This window comes from Pan paniscus, chromosome 2, assembly GCF_029289425.2.
Source record: "Pan paniscus chromosome 2, NHGRI_mPanPan1-v2.0_pri, whole genome shotgun sequence".
Lineage (NCBI taxonomy): Eukaryota > Metazoa > Chordata > Mammalia > Primates > Hominidae > Pan > Pan paniscus.
In genome coordinates this window covers 144,348,828-144,372,654 of record NC_085926.1, presented here as the reverse complement: position 1 = coordinate 144,372,654, position 23,827 = coordinate 144,348,828, and the positions used below count along the sequence as shown (strand labels likewise).

The 23,827-nt window shown below is 40.2% G+C and overlaps 1 protein-coding gene across 4 annotated transcripts in view; it reads left to right on the top strand.

Annotated features, from left to right (window-relative positions):
- PLSCR2 (phospholipid scramblase 2) overlaps positions 1-23,827 on the top strand; it is an 81,412-nt gene that overhangs the window by 5,609 nt on the left and 51,976 nt on the right. Inside the window, exon 1 of one of the 4 annotated variants that reach the window (XM_055110593.2) lies at positions 20,466-21,167. The exons of 2 other annotated variants lie outside the window; for them this stretch is intronic. The gene's annotated coding sequence lies outside the window, so the exon portion shown is untranslated. Of the gene's footprint in view, positions 1-20,465; positions 21,496-23,827 lie in introns of those variants that run through there. One more of the 4 variants, XM_055110594.3, reaches the window with a different exon arrangement.

Below are 23,827 nucleotides of genomic sequence, written 5' to 3'. Positions count from 1 at the left end.
GGAAGTATTCTCATGGCAGAGTTGTCAGCCCAGAATGCAGAGAGCTCTCAGCCCAGAGAATGGAGCTGACAACCATAAAGGAATATTCTCAGGCCTTGAGAGCTAATGGAGTTTGCTTTGCTGAATTTCAAATTTCCTCCAAATGGTGGTTCCTCTTTTTCTTCTATTTTTTCCCCCTTTTGAATACAAACATCTGTAATAGGTATCCTATACATGTCCCATTATTGTGTTTTGGGAGCACTAACTACTCTTCCAGTTTCAGAAGTCCACAGTAAGAGAGAAATTTTGACCCAGATGGATCATTCTCAAAGTTATTATCAACATATGGTCTACATGAAAAGATCCGGGACTTTTATGCTGAGATTTTTGGACTTGAGTAGATGCTGTAATGTGTTGAGGTTTTGGAGACCCGGAATGGGGTAAATGTGCCTTGCATGTGAGATGGCTATGAATCTTTTGAAGCAAGCGGGAGAAATATAGTAGAGAGAAAAATAGTTCCCAGCATGTTCATATTATACTCCCTGGAAATCATAAATGTATTGCCTACATGGAGAAAGGTAGCGTCAATCATGACTAATTGAAGGATCTCTAGATGGGAGATTATTCCACACCATCTGGGTGGGTCTTCTGTAACGGCAAAGGTCCTTATGAGAGATCACAAGGTCAGAAGATTAGAAGATCGAAAAGGCAAACAAGTATTCTTTCTATAGTTTCTGGAACAATAATTGTGAGGAATCATTTAAGACTTCGGACCTCCAGAAATGAAAGACAATACACTTGTATTCCTTTAAACTACTGTTTGTGTTAATTTGTTACAACAGAGAGAAAGAGAGAAATTAGTAAATGTGAAAACTAGCAGCCAAGCAATCAGTCACTGGAGGGAACAGAACATGATTGGACCTCTCTAAAATTTTTATCCTCTAAGAATTGCTGCCATTTTACTGGTCTACAAGTTCCCTTGAAAATCCATTTGCAGAGCTTGTCTTTATTTGACCTAACTCTGAGCTCAGTCAGTGAAAAGAAATAACATTTCCCCAAATAGATGTTTTTAATATATATTTTATTTTATTTTAAGTTCTGGGATACATGTGCAGGACATGCAGGTTTGTTACATAGGTAAATGTGTGCCATGGTGGTTTGCTGCAACCATCAAGCCATCACCTAGGTATTAAGCCCCACATGCATTAGCTATTTATCCTGATGCTATCTCCCCTACTACTGCCCCAACATGCCCCAGTGTATGTTGCTCCACTCCCTGTGTCTATGTGCTCTCATTGTTGAGCTCCCACTTATGAGTGAGAACAAGCTGTGTTAGCTTTTCTGCTCCTGTGTTTGTTTGCTGAGAATGATGGCTTCCAGCTCCATCCATGTCCTGCAAAGGACATGATCTCATTCCTTTTTATGGCTGCGTAGTATTCCATGGTGTATATATACCATATTCTTTTTATCCAGTCTATCATTGATGAGCATTTGGGTTGATTCCGTGTCTTTGCTATTGTGAATAGTGCTGCAATTAACATACATGTGCATTTATCTTTATAATAGAATGATTCATATTCCTTTGGTTATATACCCAGTAATGGGATAGGTGGGTCGAATGGTATTTCTGGTTCCAGATCCTTGAGGAATCACCACACTGTCTTCCACAATGGTTTAGTTTAGATTCCCACCGACAGTGTAAAAGCATTCCTATTTCTCCACAGCCTCGCAGCATCCATTGTTTCTTGACTTTTCAGTAATCATTCTGACTGGCACGAGATGGTATCTCATTGTGGTTTTGATTTGCATTTCTCTAGTGATCAGTGATGTTGAGCTTTTTTTCATGTTTGCTGGCCACATAAATGTCTTATTTTGAGAAGTGGCTGTTCATGTCCTTTGCCCACTTTTTGATGGGGTTGGTTTTTTTCTTGTAAATTTGTTTAAGTTCCTTGTAGATTCTGGATATTAGACATTTGTAAGATAGAAAGACTGCAAAACTTTTCTCCCACTCATTAGGTTATCTGTTCACTCTGATGCTAATTTCTTTTGCTGTCCAGAAGCTCCTTAGTTTAATTAAGTCCCATTTGTTAATTTTTACTTTTGTTGCAATTGCTTTTGATGTATTTGTCATGAAATATTTTCTCATTCTTGTCCTAAATGGCATTGCCTAGATTTTCTTCATGGGTTTTTATAGTTTTTGTTTTTACATTTAAGTCTTTAATCCATCTTGAGTTAATTTTTGTGTAAAATATAAGGAAGGGGTCCAATTTCAATATTCTGCATATGGCTAGCCAGTTTTCCCATTTATTTTTATTAAATAGGGAATAATTTTTTTTCCCCCATTTCTTGTTTTTGTCAGGTTTGTCAAAGATCAGATGGTTGTAGATGTCTGGTCTTATTTCTGAGATCTCTATTCCATTCCATTCATCTGTATGTCTGTTTTGGTACCAGTACCTTGCTGTTTTGGTTACTATAGCCTTGTAAAATAGTTTGAGGTCATGTAGCATGATGCCTCCAGCTTTGTTCTTTTTGCTTAGGATTGTCTTGGCTATAAGGGCTCTTTTTTGGTTCCATATGAAATTTAAAGCAGTTTTTTTTCTAATTCTGTGAAGAATGTCAATGGTAGTTTAATGGAAGTAGCATTAAATTTATAAATTATTTTGGGCAGTTTGGCCATTTTTATGATATTGATTCTTCCTGTTCACAAGCATGGAATGTTTTTCCATTTGTTTGTGTCTTCTCTTATTTCCTTGAGCAATGGTTTGTAGTTCTTCTTGAAGATGTCCTTCACATCCCTTGTTAGTTGTATTTCTAGGTATTTTATTCTCTTTGTAGCAATTGTAAATGGGAGTTCATTCATGATCTGGCTCTCTGCTTGTCTATTCTTTGGTCTATAGGAATGCTTATGATTTTTACACATTGCTTGATTTTGTATCCTGAAATTTTGCTGAATTTGCTTATCAGCTTAAGAAGCTTTGGGGTTGAGATAATGGGGTTTTCTAAATATAGGATCATGTCATTTGCAAACAGAGACAATTTGACTTCCTCTCTTCCTATTTGAATACCCTTTATTTCTATCTCTTGCCTGATTTCCCTGGCCAGAACTTCCAATACTATGTTATACAGGAGTAGTGAGAGAGAGTATCCTTGTCTTGTGCTGGTTTTCAAAGGGAATCCTTCCAGCTGTTGCCCATTCAGTATGATATTGGCTGTGGGTTCATCATAAATGGCTCTTATTATTTTGAGATATGTTCCATCAGTACTTAATTTATTGAGAGTTATTGACATGAAGGGATGTTGAATGGTATTGAAGGCCTTTTCTATGTCTATTGAAATAATCATGTAGGTTTTGTCATTAGTTCTGTTTATGTGATGAATTATGTTTATTGATTTGCATATGTTGAACCAGCCTTGCATCCCAGGTATGAAGCTGACTTGATCGTGGTGGATAAACTTTTTGATGGGCTGCTGGATTCAGTTTGCCAGTATTTTATTGAGGATTTTAGCCTCGATGTTCATCAGGAATATTTGCCTGAAGTTTTCTTTTTTTGTTGTATCTCTGCCAAGTTTTGGTATCAGGGTTATGCTGCCTCCTAAAATGAATTAAGGAGGAGTCCTTCCTTTCAGTTGTTTGGAATAGTTTCAGAACGAATGGTACCAGTCCCTCTTTGTATTTCTGGTAGAATTCAGCTGTAAATCTATCTTGTCCTGGGCTTTTTTTTGGTAGGCAATTTATTACTGCCTCAATAGTAGAAATTGTTATTGGTCTATTCAAGGATTCAACTTCTTCCTGGTTTAGTCTTGGGATGGTGTATATGTCCAGGAATTTATCCATTTCTTCTATATTTTCTAGTTTATTTGTATAGAGGTGTTTATAATATTCTCTGATGGTTTGTTGTATTTCTGTGGAGTCATTGGTGATATCCCCTTTATCATTTTTTATTGTGTCTATTTGATTCTTCTCTCTTTTCTTCTTTATTAGTCTAGCTAGCAGTCTATATTTTATTAATATTTTCAAAAAAAAACAGCTCCTGGATTCATTGATTTTTTTTGAAGGGATTTTCATGTCTCTATCTCCTTCAGTTCCACTCTGATCTTGGTTATTTCTTGTTTTCCACTAGCTTTTAGATTTATTTGTTCTTGCTTCTCTAGTTCTTTTAGTTGTGATGTTAGGGTGTCAATTTGAGATCTTTCTAGCTTTGTGATGTGGGCATTTAGTGCTATAAATTTCCCTCTTAACACGGCTTTAGCTGTGTCCCAGAGATTTGGGTACATTGTCTCTTTGTTCTCATTGGTTTCAAATAACTTCTTGATTTCTGCCTTAATTTCATTATTTACTGATACAGTTTGGCTCTGTGTCTCCACCCAAATCTCATCTTGTAGCACCCATAATTTCCACATGTTGTGGGAGAGACCATAAGAGATGATTGAATCATGGGGGTGGGTCTTTCCCATGCTGTTCTCATGATAGTGAATGGGTCTCACAAGATCTGATGGTTTTAAAAATGGGAGCTTCTCTGCACTAGCTCTCTTTTTCCCTGCTGCCATTCATGTAAGATGTGACTTGCTCCTCCTTGCCTTCCGCCATGATTGTGAGGCTTCCCCAGCCACATGGAACTGTAAGTCCAATTAAACCTCTTTTATAAATTGCCCAGTATTGGGTATGTCTTTATCAGCAGCATGAAAACAGATGAATGCATTTACCCAGGAGTCATTCAGGAGTAGGTTGTTCAATTTTCAGATAGCTGTATGGTTTTGAGTGAGTTTCTTAATCTTGAGTTTTAATTTGATTGTGCTGTGGTCTGATAGACTGTTTGTTATGATTTTAGTTCTTTTGCATTTGCTGAGCAGTGTTCTACTTCCAGTTATGTGATTAATCTTAGAGTAAGAGTCATGTGGCACTAAGAAGAATGAATATTCTGTTGCCTTGGGGTGGAGAGTTCTGTAGATATCCATCAGAGTCCACTTGATCCAGAGCTGAGTTCAAGTATTAGATATTCTTGTTAATTTTATGTTCTGATGATCTGTCTAATATTTACAGTGGGGTGTTAAAGTCTCCCACATTATTATGTGGGAGTCTAAGTCTCTTTGTAGGTCTCAAAGAACTTGTTTTATGAATCTGTGTTCTCCTGTATTGGGTGCATATATATTTAGAATTGTTAGTGCTTTTTGTTGAATTCATCTCTTTACTATTATGTAATGTCCTCCTTTGTCTGTTTTGATCTTTGTTGGTTTAAAGTCTGTTTTGTCAGAGACTAGGATTGCAACCCCTCAACCCCTGCTTTTTTTTGTTTGTTTTTCTTTCCAGTTGCTTGATGAACTTTCCTCCATCCCTTTATTTTGAGCCTGTGTGTGTCTTTGTACAGAAGATGGGTCTCCTGAATACAGCACACCAATGGGTCTCAACTCCTTATCCAATTTGCCAGTCTGTGTCTTTTAATTGGGGCATTTAGCCCATTTACGTTTAAGGTTAGTATTGTTATGTGTGAATTTGATCCTGTCATCATGATGCTATTTGGTTATATTAGACACTAGTTGCAGTTTCCTCATAGTGTCATTGGTCTTTATCTTTTGGTGTGTCTTTGCAGTAGCTAATACCAGTTTTTCCATGTCATATTTAGTGCTTTTTTCAGGAACTCTTGCAGGGCAGGACTGGTGGAAATGATATCTCTCAGCATTTGCTTCTCTGAAAGGAATTTTATTTCTCCTTTGTTTATGAAGCTTAGTTTGGCCAGAAATAAAATTCTGTGTTGGAAATTCTTTTCTTTAAGAATGTTGAATATCAGCCACCACTCTCTTCTGGCTTGTAGGGTTTCTGTTGAGAGGTCTGTTGTTAGTCTGATGGGCTTCCCTTTGTAGGAAACCAGGCCTTTCTCTCTGGCTGCCCTTAACAGTATTTCCTTCATTTCAACCTTGGAGAATCTGACGATTATTTGTCTTGGAGTTGATCTTTTCATAAAGCATCTTAATGGTGTTCTCTGCATTTGCCAAATTTGCATGTTGGCCTGTCTTGCTAGGTTGGGGAAGCTCTTCTGGATGATATCCTGAAGTGTGTTTTCCAACTTATTTCCATTCTCTCTGTCTTTTTCAGGTACTCCAGTCAGCCATAGGTTCAGTCTTTTTTCATAGTCCCATAGTCGTTGGAGGTTTTGTTCATTCCTTTTCATTCTTTTTTCTCTAATCTTGTCTGCCTGCCTTATTTCAGCAAGATAGTTTTCAAGCTCTGATATTTTATTTTCTGCTTCATCGATTTGGCTATTTTACTTGTGTTTGCATCACAAAGTTCTTGTGCTGTGTTTTTCAGCTCCATCAGGTCATTTATCTTCCTCTCTAAACTAGTTATTCCAGTTAGCAGCTCCTATAACCTTCTATCATGGTTCTTAGCTTCTTTAGATTGGGTTAGAACATGCTTCTTTAGCTCAGTGAAGTTTGTTATTACCCATCTTCTGAAGCCTACTTCTGTCAATTGATCCATCTTTGCCTTCACTGAGTTCTGGCCTCTTGCTGGAGAGATGTTGTAATCATTTGGAGGAGAAGAGGCACTCTGGCCATTTGCATTTTTAGCGTTTTTTCTTTGATTCTTTCTCGTCTTCATGAATTTGTGTAGTTTTGATTTTTGAGGCTGCTGACCTTTAGATGGGGTTTTTGTGGGTATTTTTTTGTTGATGCTGTTGTTACTGCTTCCTGCTTGTTTGCTTTTCTTTCAACAGTCAGGCCCCTCTTCTCTTGGGCTGCTGAAGTTTGCTAGGGGTTTACTTCAGGCCCTATTCACCTGGGTTCCTCCCTCACTTAGATACATCACCCGAAGAGGCTGGAGAACAGCAAACAGCAAAGATGGGTGCCTGCTCCTTCCTCAGGGAATCTTTGTCCTTGAAGGGTACCAACCTGATACCAGTAGTAACACTTTTATATATATATATATATATATATATACATTTTAAGTTTAAGTTCTAGGGTACATGTGCACAACATGCAGGTTTATTACATAGGTATACATGTGCCATGTTGGTTTGCTGCACCCATCGACTCGTCATTTACATTTGGTATTTCTCCTAATGCTATCCCTCCCCCAGCCCCCCACCCACCGATAGGCCCTGGTGTGTGATGTTCACCGCCTTCATTGTTCAATTCCCACCTACGAAGTGTCTGTTCATATCCTTTGCTCACTTTTTGATGGGGTTGTTCATTTTTTTTCTTGTAAATTTGTTTAAGTTCTTTGTAGATTCTGGATATTAGCCCTTTGTCAGATGGGTAGATTGCTAAGATGATGGGGTTTTCTAAATATACAATCATGTCATCTGCAAACAGGGACAATTTGACTTCCTCCTTTCCTAATGGAATATCCTTTATTTCTTTCTCTTGCCTGATTGCCCTGGCCAGAACTTCCAACACTATGGTGTTTGATTTTCTGTCCTTGTGATAGTTTTCTGAGAATGATGGTTTCCAGCTTCATCCATGTCCCTGCAAAGGACATGAACTCATCCTTTTTTATGGCTGCATAGTATTCCATGGTGTGTATATGCCACATTTTCTTAATCCAGTCTATCACTGATGGACATTTGGGTTGGTTCCAAGTCTTTGCTATTGTGAATAGTGCCGCAATAAACATACGTGTGCATGTGTCTTTATAGCAGCATGATTTATCATCTTTGGGTATATACCCAGTAATGGGATGGCTGGGTCAAATGGTATTTCTAGTTCTAGATCCTTGAGGAATTGCCACACTGTCTTCCACAATGGTTGAACTAATTCACAGTCCCACCAACAGTGTAAAAGTGTTCCTATTTCTCCACATCCTATCCAGCATCTGTTGTTTCCTGACTTTTTAATGATCACCATTCTAGCTGGCATGAGATTGTATCTCATTGTGGTTTTGATTTGCATTTCTCTGATGACCAGTGATGATGAGCATTTTTTCATGTGTCTGTTGGCTGCATAAATGTCTTCTTTTGAGAAGTGTCTGTTCATATCCTTTGCTCACTTTTTGATGGGGTTGTTTTTTTCTTGTAAATTTGTTTAAGCTCTTTGTAGATTCTGGATATCAGCCCTTTGTCAGATGGGTAGATTGCAAAAATTTTCTCCCATTCTGTAGGTTGCCTGCTCACTCTGATGGTAGTTTCTTTTGCCATACAGAAGCTCTTTAGTTTAATTAGATCCAATTTGTCTATTTTGGCTTTTGTTGTCATTGTTTTTGGTGTTTTAGTCATGAAGTACTTGCCCATGCCTATGTCCTGAATGGTATTGCCTAGGTTTTCTCCTAGGGTTTTTATGGTTTAGGTCTAAAATTTAAGTCATTAATCCATCTTGAATTAATTTTTGTATAAGGTGTAAGGAAGGGATCCAGCTTCTGCTTTCTACATATGGCTAGCCAGTTTTCCAAGCACCATTTATTAAATAGGAAATCCTTTCTTCATTTTTTGTTCTTGTCAGGTTTGTCAAAGATCAGATGGTTGTAGATGTGTGGTGTTATTTCTGAAGCCTCTGTTCTGTTCCATTGGTCTATATATCTGTTTTTGTACCAGTACCATGCTGTTTTGGTTACTGTAACCTTGTAGTATAGTTTGAAGTCAGGTAGTGTGATGCCTCCAGCTTTGTTCTTTTTGCTTAGGATTGTCTTCACAATGCGGTCTCTTTTTTGGTTCCATATGGACTTTAAAGTAGTTTTTTCCAACTCTGTGAAGAAAGTCATTGGTAGCTTGATGGGAATGGCATTGAATCTATAAATTACCTTGGGCAGTATGGCCATTTTCACAATACTGATTCTTCCTATCCATGAGCATGGAATGTTCTTCCATTTGTTTGTGTCCTCTCTTATTTCCTTGAGCAGTGGTTTGTAGTTCTCCTTGAAGAGGTCCTTCACATCCTTTGTAAGTTCAATTCCCAGGTATTTTATTCTGTTTGTAGCAATTGTGAATGGGAGTTCACTGATGACTTGGCTGTCTGTTTGTCTGTTATTGGTGTATAGGAATGCTTGTGATTTTTGCACATTGATTTTGTATCCTGAGACTTTGCTGAAGTTGCTTATCAGCTTGGAGATTTTGGGCTGAGATGATGGGGTTTTCCAAATATACAATCATGTCATCTGCAAACAGAGATAATTTGACTTCCTATTTTCCTAATTGAATACCCTTTATTCCTTTCTCTTGCCTGATTGCCCTGGCCAGAACTTCCAACACTATGTTGAATAGGAGTGGTGAGAGAGGGCATCATTGTCTTGTGCCAGTTTTCAAAGGGAATGCTCCCAGTTTTTGCCCATTCAGTATGATATTGGCTGTGGGTTTGTCCTAAATAGCTCTTATTATTTTGAGATACGTACCATCAATACCTAGTTTATTGAGAGTTTTTAATATGAGGAGCTGTTGAATTTTTTGAAGGCCTTTTCTTCATCTATTGAGCTAATCATGTGTTTTTTGTCATTGGTTCTGTTTATGTGATGGATTATGTTTATTGATTTGCATATGTTGAACCACCCTTGCATCCCAGGTATGAAGCTGACTTGATCATGGTGGATAAGCTTTTTGATGTGCTGCTAGATTCAGTTTGCCAGTATTTTATTGAGGATTTTCACATCAATGATCATCAGGGATTTTGGTCTAAAATTTTATCTTTTTGTTGTGTCTCTGCCAGGCTTTGGTATTAGGATGATGCTGGCCTTATAAAATGAGTTAGGGAGGATTCCCTCTTTTTCTATTGATTGGAATAGTTTCAGAAGGAATGGTGCCATCTCCTCTTTGTACCTCTGGTAGAATTCAGCTGTGAATCCATCTGGTCCTGGACTCTTTTTGGTTGGTAGGCTATTAATTATTGCCTCAATTTCAGAGCCTGTTATTGGTCTATTCAGAGATTCAACTTCTTCCTGGTTTAGTCTTGGGAGGTTGTATGTGTCCAGGAATTTATCCATTTCTTCCAGATTTTCTAGTTTATTTGCGCAGAGGTGTTTATAGTTTTCTCTTATGGTAGTTTGTATTTCTGTGGGGTTGGTGGTGATATCCCCTTTATGATTTCTTTATTGCGTCTGTTTGATTCTTCTCTCTTTTCTTCTTTATTAGTCTTGCTAGTGGTCTATCAGTTTTGTTGATCTTTTCAAAAAGCCAGCTCCTGGATTCACTGATTTTTTGAAGGGTTTTTTGTGTCTCTATCTCCTTCAGTTCTGCTCTGATCTTAGTTATTTCTTGCCTTCTGCTAGCTTTTGAATGTGTTTGCTCTTGCTTCTCTAGTTCTTTTAATTGTGATGTTAGCGTGTTAATTTTAGATCTTTCCTGCTTTGTCTTGCAGGCATTTAGTGCTATAAATTTCCCTCTACATACTGCTTTGAATGTGTCCCAGAAATTCTGGTACACTTTGTCTTTGTTCTCATTGGTTTCAAAGAACATCTTTATTTTTGCCTTCATTTTGTTATTTACCCAGTAGTCATTCAGGAGCAGGTTGTTCAGTTTCCATGTAATTGAGCAGTTTTGAGTGAGTTTCTTAATCCTAAGTTCTAATTTGATTGTACTGTGGTCTGAGAGACAGTTGGTTGTTATTTCTCTTCTTTTACATTTGCGGAGGAGTGCTTTACTTCCAACTATGTGGTCAATTTTAGAATAAGTGCAATGTGGTGCTGAGAAGAATGTATATTCTGTTGATTTGGGGTGGAGAGTTCTGTAGATGTCTATTAGATCTGCTTGGTGCAGAGCTGAGTTCAAGTCCTGGATATCCTTGCTAACATTCTGTCTCATTGATCTGTCTAATATTAATAGTGGAGTGTTGAAGTCTCCCATTATTATTGTGTGGGAGTCTAAGTCTCTTTGTAGATCTCTAAGGACTTGCTTTATGAATGCTTCTGTATTGGGTGCATATATATTTAGGATAGTTAGCTCTTCTTGTTGAATTGATCCCTTTACCATTATGTAATGGCTTTCTTTGTCTCTTTTGATCTTTGATGGTTTAAATTCTGTTTTACCAGAGAGTAGGATTCCAACCCCTGCTTTGTTTTGCTTTTCATTTGCTTGGTACATCTTCCTCCATCCCTTTATTTTGAGCCTATGTGTGTCTCTGCACGTGAGATGGGTCTCCTGACACAGCACGCTGATGGGTCTTGACTCTTTATCCAATTTGCCAGTCTGTGTCTTTTAATTGGGGCATTTAGTCCATCTACATTTAAGGTTAATATTGTTATGTGTGAATTTGATCCTGTCGTGATAATGTTAGCTGGTTATTTTGCCCATTAATTGATGAAGTGTCTTCCTAGCATCGATGGTCTTTACAATTTGGCATGTTTTGCAGCAGCTGGTACCGGTTTTCCTTTCCATGTTTAGTGCTTCCTTCAGGAGCTCTTGTAAGGTAGGCCTGGTGGTGACAAAATCTCTCAAGATTTGTTTGTCTGTAAACGATTTTATTTCTCCTTTACTTATGAAGCTTAGTTTGGCTGGATATGAAATTCTGGGTTGAAAATTCTTTACTTTAAGAATGTTGAATATCGGCCCCCACTCTTTTCTGGCTTGTAGAGTTTCTGCCGAGAGATCCACTTTTAGTCTGATGGGCTTCCCTTTGTGGGTAACCCGACCTTTGTCTCTGGCTGCCCTTAACATTTTTTCCTTCATTTCAACCTTGGTGAATCTGACAATTATGTGTCTTGGGGTTGCTCCTCTCGAGGAGTATCTTTGTGGTGTTCTCTATGTTTCCTGAATTTGGATGTTGGCCTGCCTTGCTGGGTTGGGGAAGTTCTCCTGGATAATATCCTGAAGAGTGTTTTCTAACTTGGTTCAATTCTCCTCGTCACTTTCAGGGACACCAATCAGATGTAGATTTAGTCTTTTCACATAGCTCCATATTTCTTGGAGGCTTTGTTAGTTTCTTTTTACTCTTTTTTCTCTAAAATCCTATTCACACTTTATTTCATTAATTTGATCTTCAATCACCAATACCCTTTCTTCCACTTGATCGAATCAGCTACTGAAGCTTGTGCATGCATCATGAAGTTCTCGTGCCATGGTTTTTACCTCCATCAGTTCATTTAGGGTTTTCTCTACACTGTTTTTTCTAGTTAGCCATTCATCTAACCTTTTTTCAAGGTTTTTATTAGCTTCCTTGCGATGGGTTAGAACATGCTCCTTTAGCTCAGAGAAGTTTGTTATTACTGACCTTCTGAAGCCTATTTCTGTCATCTTGTCAAAGTAATTCTCCATCCAGCTTTGTTCCATTGCTGGCGAGCGGTTGCGATCCTTTGGGGGAGAAGGGGTGCTCTGGTTTTTAGAATTTTCTGCTTTGGTTTCTCCCTATCTTTGCGTTGGTCTTTGATGTTGGTGACCTACAGATGGGGTTTTGGTGTAGATGTCCTTTTTGTTGATGTTGATGCTATTCCTTTCAGTTTGTTAGTTTTCCTTCTAACAGTCAGGTCCCTCAGCTGCAGGTCTGTTGGAGTTTGCTGGAGGTCCACTCCAGATGCTGTTTGCCTGGGTATTACCAGTGGAGGCAGCAGAACAGTAAATATTGCAGAACAGCAAATATTACTGCCTGATCCTTCCTCTGGAAGCTTCGTCCCAGAGGGGCACCTGCCTGTATGAGGTCTGTGTCAGCCCCTACTGGGAGGTGTCTCCCAGTTAGGCTACACGAGGGTCAGAGACTCACTTGCGGAGGCAGTCTGCCCATTCTCAGAGCTCAAATGCTGTGCTGGGAGAACCACTGCTCTCTTCAGAACTGTCAGACAGGGTGTTTAAGTCTGCAGAAGTTTCTGCTGTCTTTTGTTCAGCTATGCCCTGCCCACAGAGGTGAAGTCTATAGAGGCTGTAGGCCTTGCTGAGCTGCGGTGGGCTCCGTCCAGTTCAAGCTTCCTGGCCACTTTGTTTACCTAGTCAAGCCTCAGCAATGGCTGACACCACTCCCCTAGCCAGGCTGCTGCCTCACAGGTCAATCTCAGACTGCTGCACTAGCAGTGAGCAAGGCTCCGTGGGTGTGGGACCTGCTGAGCCAGGCACGGGAGAGAATTTCCTAGTCTGCTGGTTGCTAAGACCATAGGAAAAGTGCAGTATTTGGACCACAGTGTCCCTTTTTCCAGGTACAGTCTGTCACGGCTTCCTTGGCTAGGAAAGGGAAATCCCCCCACCCTTTGTGCTTCCCAGGTGAGGCAACGCCCTGCCCTGCTTTGGGTCACCCTCCGTGGGCTGCACCCATTGTCCAACCAGTCCCAATGAGATGAACCAGGTCCCTCAGTTGAAAATGCAGAAATCCCCAATCTTCTGCATCGATCACACTGAGAGCTGCAGACCAGAGCTGTTCCTATTTGGCCATCTTGGAACAGAACTCCAGCAACACTCTGGTATAAGGTGTCTGGTGACCTCTGTTTGGGGGAGGTCTCACCCAGCTGGGAGGCATGAGATCCGAGACCCATTTAACAAAGTACCCTGGCTGTCCCTTGGTCCAACAGGTGTGCTGTTCTTAGGGGAATCCCACTCATCTGGGCTGCCTGGATTCCTCAGAGCTAGCAAGGGGAAAGACTTAAGTCAGCTGGTCCATGGAGACCATGACTATCCTTCCCCCTAGGGGCTCAGGCCCAGGGAGACCAGAATTTTGGCCCTAAGCCCCTTGCTAGAGTCGCTGAAGTTTCTGCAGGGAGGCCCCACCCAGTAAGGAGGGATGCATCAGGGTCTGCCCTAAAGAGGTAGTCTGGTCGTGATCTGCCACAGCTGGTGTGCTGTACTATGGGGAGTGCCTTTTGAGTCTCCCAGGCACCAGAAGGGGAAATACAGTGGGCTGGAGCTGTAGTGATGGCTACCACCCTTTCCTCCCAGTAGTTCAGCATTTTAGGTAGCTGGCAGCTGCAGTGAGGGCTGCTGTCCTTTTCCTGGGGAGCTCAGTTGTCTTAGGCAGCAGGCAGCTGCAGTGATGAAGGCTTCCCCTCCCCCAGGGAGCTCAGTAGTCCTAGGCAGATGCCAACTGAGTAACTGTTGAGAATCTATGCAGCTCTGTGGTTGGGACCCAAGGCCCTGGTGGCATGGGCTCACGAGTGGGATCTCATGATCCATGGGTTGCACAGATCCATGGAAAAAGCACAGATTCCCAGGCTGGGTAGCATGATCACTCAGCGCCTCCCTTGGCTGGGGAATGGGAGCTCCCCCCGCCCCATGTGGCTCTCAGGTGAGGCGATGCACCACACTGCATTTCCTTACTCTCTGTGAGTCACACCAACTGCCTAGTCAGTCCTGATGGAACCTGAGGATACCTCGGTTCCCAGTGCAGGATTCACACACTGTCTTGGTTCTTCTTGGTGGGAGCCTTTAATTGCAGCTGCTTCTTGTCAGCCTTCTTGGCCAAGTGCACCCCCCGGCGCCCCCGCTATATAACAGTTTTGGGAAATAATTAGTGGTAATTGTTTAACATGACAATTGACTGAGGCCTTAATAATAGTTGGGGCATAGAAGAAGCTGACCAAAATCTCTTAAAAAGAAAATCTGGGTAATGAGATATTAATAGGGGCTTTTAAAAGTTCTGACATACTCCTGAAAATTTAGAAGGAAATGTGCATGTACAGAACTGTGCACATACCCAGAAAAGACCTGAAAAAGAAATAATCTCTCTCGTCTGGCTGACCTTAAGTTTCTGTGCAAGCAGTGAGAGAAAGCTAAGCCAATACCATAAATCATCTATTGGATCTTTGAAATAGTGTCCCCAAACACAAAAAGGACCTTTTGGAAAAAGCTGGGAGATACACTTATGCAGCATATTTAAGGAAAACTATATCAATTTATTGAATGACTACTATGCTAACTGAATAGACATCAGTGGTCACACATAATGAAGAATATAGATTAATATAATTAGTTGAGGAAAGTAACCAAACAAATGCACAATAGGAAAAACACCACCAGCAACAAAGCCTGGGGAAGAGGCAAATACAGTTTCCGGAGTTGTCATATTATATTATTCTAAATATATGGTTTTCAACAAGTTATGAAGCATGTAAAGAAGTAGGAATGTAAGATGAATAGGGCCTGAAGTGAACCCCCAGAAAACTGCAGCAGCCCTACAGAAAAGGGACCTGACAACAACAAAAATGACCCCCGCAAAAATGGCCCCCACAAAATGGCCCCCACAAAAACCCCATGCAATGGTCAGCAGCCTCAAAGACTGAAACTAGGCAAACTCATGAAAATGAGAAAGAATCAGTGAAAAAATGCTGAAAACCCAAAAGGCCAGAGTGCCTCTTCTCCCCCAAATGATTGCAACATCTCTCCGTCAAGGGCACAGAACTGGACAAAGGATCAGATGGATGAATTGACAGGAGCAGGCTTCAGAAGATGAGTAAAGAAAACTACACTGAGCTAAAGGAGCATGTTCTAACCCAATGCAAAGAAGCTAAGAACCTTGATAAAAGATTAGAGGAATTGCTAACTAGAATAACCAGTGTAGAGAGGAACAAAAACCACCTGATGGAGCTGAAAAACACAGCACAAGAACTTCACGAAGCATACACAAGTATCAATAGTCAAATCTACCAAGCAGAAGAAAGGATATCAGAGTTTGAAATCCACCTTACTGAAATAAGACGGGCAGACGAGAATAGAGAAAAAAATGAGTGAAAAGGAATGAACAAAGCCTCCAAGAAATATGGGACTTCATAAAAAGACTGAATCTAAGATTGATTGGAGTACCAGGAGGAGACAGGGAGAAAGAAAAGAAGTTGGAAAACACACTTCACGATATCATCATCCAGGAGAATTTCCCCAACTTAGCAAAACAAGCCAACATGAAAATTAAGGAAATACAGAGAACACCATTAAGATACTCCACGAGAAGATCAACCCCAAGACATATAATCATCAGATTCTCCCAGGCTGAAACGAAGGAAAAACTACTAAGGGCAACCAGAGAGAACAGCATGGTCTCCTGCAACGGGAAGCCCATCAGATAAAAACAGACCTCTCAGCAGAAACTCTACAAGCCAGAAGAGAGTGGGAGCCAATATTCAACATTCTTAAAAAAAAGAATTTCCAACCCAGAATTTTAACCCACATGTTAGAACCATGATGCAAAGTGAAATCGTCTTCTGCTACTGTTTCCCATAAAGCTGTGTTATACCTTTTCCCCCTTGGTGCTGTGGAAATCTTGGAGCTATTGAAAAGAAATAAAACCCTCCATGCAGAAGAGGACAACAATAAAAAAAGATAGCATGTTTTGAGTAAGAAATTGTGGAAAGAACAAAAATAAATATCCTCATAGATTCTATAACCACAAGTCAGTCTTCACATAAGTGTATATATGGGCTGTGTGTGTACATGTATTTATGCACATCACAGATACATATTAATACATTCATATACATATACAAAATTAAGCAGGAAACTCTTTCCTAGAAGTTCTCAATATGACTCTTCTTTAGCCAAATCTAAGTAATATAACCAAATGCATACCAATAACAGAGAAAGGAGGCTGGATTCATTATGATTGACAACTAACCAATATTTGTTCTTTGGGTTAGGACATTCCTTTTATGAACATATTGTTCTTCAAGAACTGAGCAAAATAGAACACTTAGCAATGGTTCTTAAAGTGAAGTCCCTGGAAAACCATCATGAGCGTCACATGGGAATTTATTAGAAAAGCAAATTCTCAAGCCCCATTCCAAATATATTGAATTAGAAACTCTGGATGTGGGAAACACATATTGAGTTTTAACAAGATTTCCAGGTGAATCTGAGGGATACTAAAATTTGAAAACCACTATTTTACCATGTAAGAGCAGATAACTGAGTTTTGATTAGTTAACCAACAGTGTGTTTATGTTATACCTAGATGTTTTCTAATTTAAGATAGTACTTTTCAGCCAGGCGCAGTGGCTCATGCCTGTAATCGCAGCATTTTGGGAGGTCGAGGTGGGTGGATCACCTGATGTCAGGGGTTCGAGACCAGCCTGACCAACATGGTGAAACCCCATCTCTACTAAAAATCCAAAAATTAGTTAGGCGTGGTAGCAGGTGCCTGTTATCCCAACTATGGGAGGCTGAGGTAGGAGAATTGCTTGAACCTGGGAGGTGGAGGTTGCTGCAGTGAGCCGAGATCGTGCCATTGCACTCCAGCCTGGGCGACAGAGCAAGACTCTGTCTTAAAAAAAAAAAAAAAAAAAAAAAGATAGTACTTTTCTTCAGGACTATAATACAATAAAAGTGAAGATAGTCAAAACAAACAAAACCCAAAGCTGTAATAAGCCAAGGATGAAAAAAAGATGAGATTATATAGCAGGGCATAAGATTTCAACAAATTTGAGAATATGAAAAAAAGCAGATGTGGCAAATCATTTTGCAAGACACAGGAAGTCACAAAGGGTGTCTAGACAGATATAATAAGGAGATCCAATTTATTTCTACAGTACCCCAGAGAAAAGGAGGGATTGGTGATGCCAAATTAAGGAAAGGTTAAAAATTCTATGATGGAATCAGTGTCCTTATAAGGAGAGGAAGAAGAACCAGAGCTCTTCCTCTCTCTGCCATGTGAGGCCACAGCAAGAAAGGGACTGTCTGCAAGCCAGAGAGGCTTCAACAGATGATGATTTTACTGGTTCCCTGTCCTTGGACTTCTCAAATTCTAGAACTGTGAGAAATAAATGTCTGCTGTTTAAGTCACCCAGACTATGCCATTTTGCTGTTGCAACAGGAGCTAAGACAGATGTTGCTATTGTCTGAATGTTTGTGTCCACTCAAAATTTATATGTTGAAGCCTAATCACCAATGTGACATATTAGGAGGTGGGGTCTTTGTGAGATTAGGTCACGAGAATGGAACTCTCATAAATGGGATTAATACCCTTTAAAAAAAAAAAAAGAAAGAAAAATACAATCTTAGAGAGATCCCTCGTCCCTTCCACTTTGTGAGGACCCGGTGAGAAGATGCCATGTGTGGGTCAGAATGTAGGCCCTTCTGCAGACACTGAATCTCCTGGCACCTTGGTGTTGGATTTGTCAGCCTCCAGGACTATGAGAAATAACTTTCTGTTGTTTATAAGCTACCCAGACTATGGTATTTTCTTTTAGTTGCCCTAATGAACTACATGAAAAGAAGTCTAAATGTAAATAGATACTTTCTCAATTTTAATACCTCTTTGAATAATTGATAGATTAATCAAACCAAATATTAGCTAAAGCAACAGCAAAACTAACTGACACAGCCAATTAGAATGAAAATACATCACTTGTACACAACTGCAGAATACACCTATTTCTCGTACAAAATATTTATAAAAATTGGCTGTGAACCAGAAGGTCATAATGTAAGTCTTAAAAATTTCAAATGACTGTAACCATACACAGCTTGTGCTTGCACTACAATAAAATTACAAATAATAAAAAGACAACTAGACATTCCCAACTGCTTGGAAATAAGGGAATAGACGTAAAGGAAGAAATCATAAAAATGTCCTGGGTACAAGAGGCAGTTTAAAATAAGATTCAAAGACCAGAAGTCAAAATGAAAAAATAAAAGTAAAAATCACTGAAAATAAAAATTTCTGTGTGGTGAAAGCAACCTCAAATAAGTTTCAAGCCAGAGACTCAGTAGGCAAAAGAATTGTATCTTGGCCGGGCATGGTGGCTCACGCCTGCAATCCCAGCACTTTGGGAGGCCAAGGTGGGTGGATCTGAGGTGAGGAGTTTGAGACCAGCCTGGCCAACATGGGGAAACCCCATCTCTAGTAAAAATACAAAAATTAGCAGGGCATAGTGGCATATGCCTGTAATCCCAGCTACTTGGGAGGCTGAGGCAAGAGAATTTCTTTAACCCGGAGGGTGGAGTGTGCAGTGAGCTGAGATCGTGCCACTGCACTCCAGTCGGGGCAACAGAGTGAAACTCTGTCTCAAAAAAAAAAAAAAAGAATTGTATCTTATTTAACATACCCACAATATATAAAGACCACTAACAAATCAGCAAGAGGGAAAAAATCCCAATCCAACAACAATAACAAAATGAGCATTATATTTCAGACAAATCACAGAATAAAACTGTAAAATAATTAGTAATCATATGAAAAAGTCCTCAATCTCATTAACAATCAGAATCAACAAACAAAAAATAAGATAATGCTTGCCATTCACAGTAGGAAACATTTAGAATTGGTATTCTAGAATCGAAGAGGTGTGGAAAAATTAGAAATCCCATGACTTATTGGTAAAAGAATAAAATGTTTTTTTGTATTGTATACAGAAAGATATGTGCAAAGATGATGACTACAGCACAATTTATAATTGATAAAACTTGGAAACAGTACCTAGATTATTAGATCAATGACACAGTTCTGTATTAGAGGGATAGAGATTTCCAAGATGCACTGTTAGGTGAAAAACACATCAGAGAAGAGCTGTATAAAATAATCCTCTTTATGTAAACAAAAACAAAAACAAAAACACTGTGTAGCCGTGTATATACTTATTTGTATGTATATAACATTTACTGAGCCCTTACTCTATGGCAAACATCATTCTAAATTCTTTATATATTTTAACTTCCTTAATCATCATAAAAATCCTCTGTGGTAGATACCATTACTACTCTCATTTTACCGATTAGAAAACAGGCAAAGAGATTGTCAAGTAATTTTCACAAGTCACAGGCACAGGAAGTAAAAAAGAAAGAATTCAAACTCAGGTAGCTCGATTTTCCTTCTTCCTTTTTCTATCTTATTTTCTCAATTTCTTTCTCCACCTTCCTCCCTTCCATTCCCTTTTTTCTTCCCTCCCCCCACCTCTCTTAGTATGTCTTCAAATGTTTGTGTCAACCTTGGTTAGCAGGGTAATCGGGAGAACAGCACCGGGAATGGAGAGGGTGAGGTTTCATTTTTCTCCATATATGGCGTTATTGTTTGGAAGATCATGTGTTTTTGTTTGTTTGTTTGTTTGAGACGAGTCTTGCTCTCTCTCCCAGGCTGGAGTGTAGTGGCTGGATCTCGACTCACTGCAACCTCTGCCTTCCGGGTTCAAGCGATTTTTCTCCTGCCTCAGCCTCCCCAGTAGATGGGATTACAGGGGCACACCACCACACCTGGCTCATTTTTGTATTTTTAGTAGAGACGGGGTTTCACCATGTTGTCCAGGCTGGTCTTGAACTCCTGGCCTCAGGTGATCCGCCTGCCTCGGCCTCCCAAAATGCTAGGGTTACAGGCGTGTAAATAAATTTTTAAAAAATCAGTAGAAACGTCAGTGCAATATGTATTTATTTATTGCATGAGGGTGTGCCAGTTGCAGGCACACCCTGAAAAATCAAAGGCGCGTCCTGAAAAATTAAACATTCTACACACCTCATCATTTTCACTCTTAACTTAAAAATGCCTTTTGATGGAAAGAAAAGGGAGAAGGGCAAGGGCTAGAGATAAAATAATCTCGACCGCTCCTCATTTGTAGTCTAAGCTGCCTCACCTTGAAAAGCTACAGGCTTCTAAGGGATGGAGGTCAAGACCTGAGTTAAGGAAGTTCCCGGGGTAGGCCACTCCCCACCTGATGATTTTCCAGTTCCAGCTGGTGTCGACGTCCCAGTTCATCTGTGCCCTTAACCACCGGAGAAACGTTTCCGGAGTCTCTGCAAAGAGCAAAAGAGGGGACGGGGATGGGGAGAGGGAGACGGGACGGGCTGGGCGGCAGCTGCACGTCGCACACGGGGGGGTGTGGGTGCAGTCGCACCCCCAGCTCGGCCGCGCTCCAGCAGCAAAGCCGGATCCTCTGAGCCCGCGCAGGGACGAGGGGAGGGAAGCCTTGTTGTACCCTTGGGGTCCAGAAACCTAAACTAGGGGCTGCTGCAGGTGTAGACTCTGAGGCTGGTCCAGGCCCCTTTTCCGCCGACTTCCGGGAGGGCTGTGCAACAGGTGTGCCTGGCAGTCAAGGGGCAGACGGGAGGAAGCCACGCTAGGACCTCGGCTCGCTCAGGGCTGTGCGGGAGCAGCTGCAGCCACGGGTAAGGGGGCGGCTTTCTCAGTCGCCTCCCTGTGGGACTGGGGTGTGCCTGGCTAGTGGGGACGATGCTCCGCCCATAATTGTGTTTGCGTCAGAGGGCGGGGCAAGGGCCCGATGGGCCTCCGGAAGCGACACCTGAAGTGGAACGGAAACTCGGCAAGGGGCCCCAGGCGGCCCAGCGGTACCCTGGCTCACACCAGAACCGTTCGAATGACAAGGGGTGTCCTGCCTGAAAACGCCTTGCGGGGCTCAGCTTCCCCTTAGCTACACTGCTTTACAGGTAGAGAGCGGCCCTGAATCCTGGGCGGAGGCTGGGCTCAGGAGCATGTGCCAGCGTAGTGGGGCTATTAGAGGGGACGGTTAATATGTCTGCAAGCTGTCATTTATCAGTAAGTATTCAATGAAGTCCGCCAGGAGCCCACGTCTATGCTAGGCCCTCTACAATACCAGCTTAGGAAAGATAGTGGCGGTATCTAGCACGGTTCCTAAGACCATTAGCTCCAGTCAGGCTCCCCGACTTTAAATTCGGCCTCTACTGCTTCACATCTGTGGACTGTCAGCCACTTTCTTCATATATGTTCTTTCCATTGCCTCATTTCTGAAACTGTGTAAGTATTAAATGAGCTACAGAGTATTACACTGAAATTTGGCACATTGGGAGAATGTGAGATTTTTTGTTTGTTTTTCAACGAAATAGGAACATAAATGCAACGGACATGAATCATGAATAATTTCAATTCAGCTAGTTACTGAGCTGTACAGCATTAAGTAAACATTTTATCTTTATGGGCTTAGTTTTCTCATTTATAAAGAAGAAAGGAAAGCTATTTGTGAGGGAGGTCTGGGTTGTTAGGAAAGGTTTTTGAGCAGTAATTAATGTGTGTTAATGTAAAGTTCTTAGAGCAGTGCCTGGCACTACAGAAAGTACTCAGTGAAAGTTAGCTTTTATTATTTTAAATATTTGACAAAGTCCCTGCTTCTCCAAGCTGACTCTCTGGTTCCCATGTGGTTTCATTCATTCACTGTTATTTCTGGAAGTCTTGGCATGGCCACTTGCCAGTTGCAGGAACAGGCAGTCGTTGTTTCTTCCCGCTTATGACATTGAGATACATGGTTAGTACCAGTGACACTTAGAAGTGTCAGGCGGTTTGGGGGCTCCTTTCTTTCTTGAACTTTTCCTAAGAGCAAACCTTTCTCTTATTGCCACCCTGGTGTTTACAATAGAAGGGTTTTGAGCAATGAACAAGCACAAGGAAATGAAAAACACATACAAAGGAAAATGAGTGGATTGCTGCAGTTGGATAGACAAGTGTAAAATACCTGGGTCTCACTGTACATCAAGCAGCCTTCAGATCTGTAAGGGAACTATTCTTACTGACTGAAAAGAGCAAAATAATACTGTACACTCATTGCTGAATTAACAAACACAGATTAAGTGGCTTGTCTTGGATAAGACAAACCAAGCTCTGGCCTTTGAGGTCTTAAAGTGCAGGAAGAGCGACTTTAAACATTTGTGAACTGGCCCTTGTGCACCTTTCCATCCTCATCTCTAAGGGTCTGTCCATCTTTTGCTCTGTAATTTCATAAATTTTCATTTCCCGAATAAGCCCAGTTTCCTGCAGCTTAGGACTTCTACTAGTGAGCTTCCCTCTGTCTATAATGCCCTACCACGCCCCTCATACATCCCTATGGCCTGGCTGATTCTAGACTTTTTTCAACTCTCCGCTCTGACCTTCCTGACAACGCCACCACTACTCCAACTAAATCAGTGACTCCATACCCTTTTTATTGTACCATTATTTGTATTCATAGTGCTTAATGTATTTGTATATATACAAATACATTTGTATTGTTATATATGTGTTATCCATAATATATTTATAATAAATTTAATTAATATAATATGCTGGAATATATTTAATTTTATTAACTGCCTGTCTCCTCCATTTTTTAGTGCCTGTATAGTGCCTTTCATGCTCTATGCCTTTGGTTAATATTCCTTGAATATTAATCAAATGGTAGTAATTAGATGGTAACCAAATCTTTTAAGTGCATAAAATTTACATATCATGTAAATATATTATTTAACTAGATTAATATTCAAGGGAGGTCTGGGTTGTTGGGAAAAGTTTTTGAGCAGTGATAAAGCAATCAAATGAGAATAACTGACTTTAAGACTCATTTTTGTTTCTTTTGTCTCCTTGGTTTACTTGTTAGTTTTGTAGAACACTTTACTACTACAATTTCAGTTGGGTCTAGTTGATCAATATTCCTTGAAAAACAAAATAAGCTTTATGTTAAGTGAGTATTTATGTACTTATACATTTATACATGTGTACATATATGTGGATACATGTATGTACACATATGTGTACCTATACACATACTCCATAGCACTGCCTTGAACAGTGCTAAATTTAAAAGCCAAAGCACTTTAGTTAATCAGTAGTAACAACTGTGCTTTTCATTTCCCAAAATTTGTTGTTTAAAACTGCTTTTTAAAAAAGTTTTGCCTATCCTAGTTAAAAACTAATTGGTCATGAGACTAAATTGAAATTCAAGATATTTCTATCTTACGTAAGAAAGATACCTTAAAGATAACCTCTAACAACTTTCACTGAAATTTGGCACATTGGGAGAATGTGGGGGTTTTTGTTTGTCTTTTATTCAATGAAATAGGAACACGAATGCAATGGACATGAATCATGAATAATTTCAGTTCAGCTAGTTACTGAGCTGTACAGCATTAAGTAAACACTTTATGGGCTTAGTTTTCTCATTTATGAAGAAGAAAGGAAAACTCCAATTTGTGAGGGAGGTCTGGGTTGTTAGGAAAGGTTTTTGAGCAGTAATAAAGCAATCAAATGAGAATAAGTGACTTTAAGACTCATTTTTGTTGCTTTTGTCTCCTTGGTTTACTTGTTAGTTTTGTAGAACACT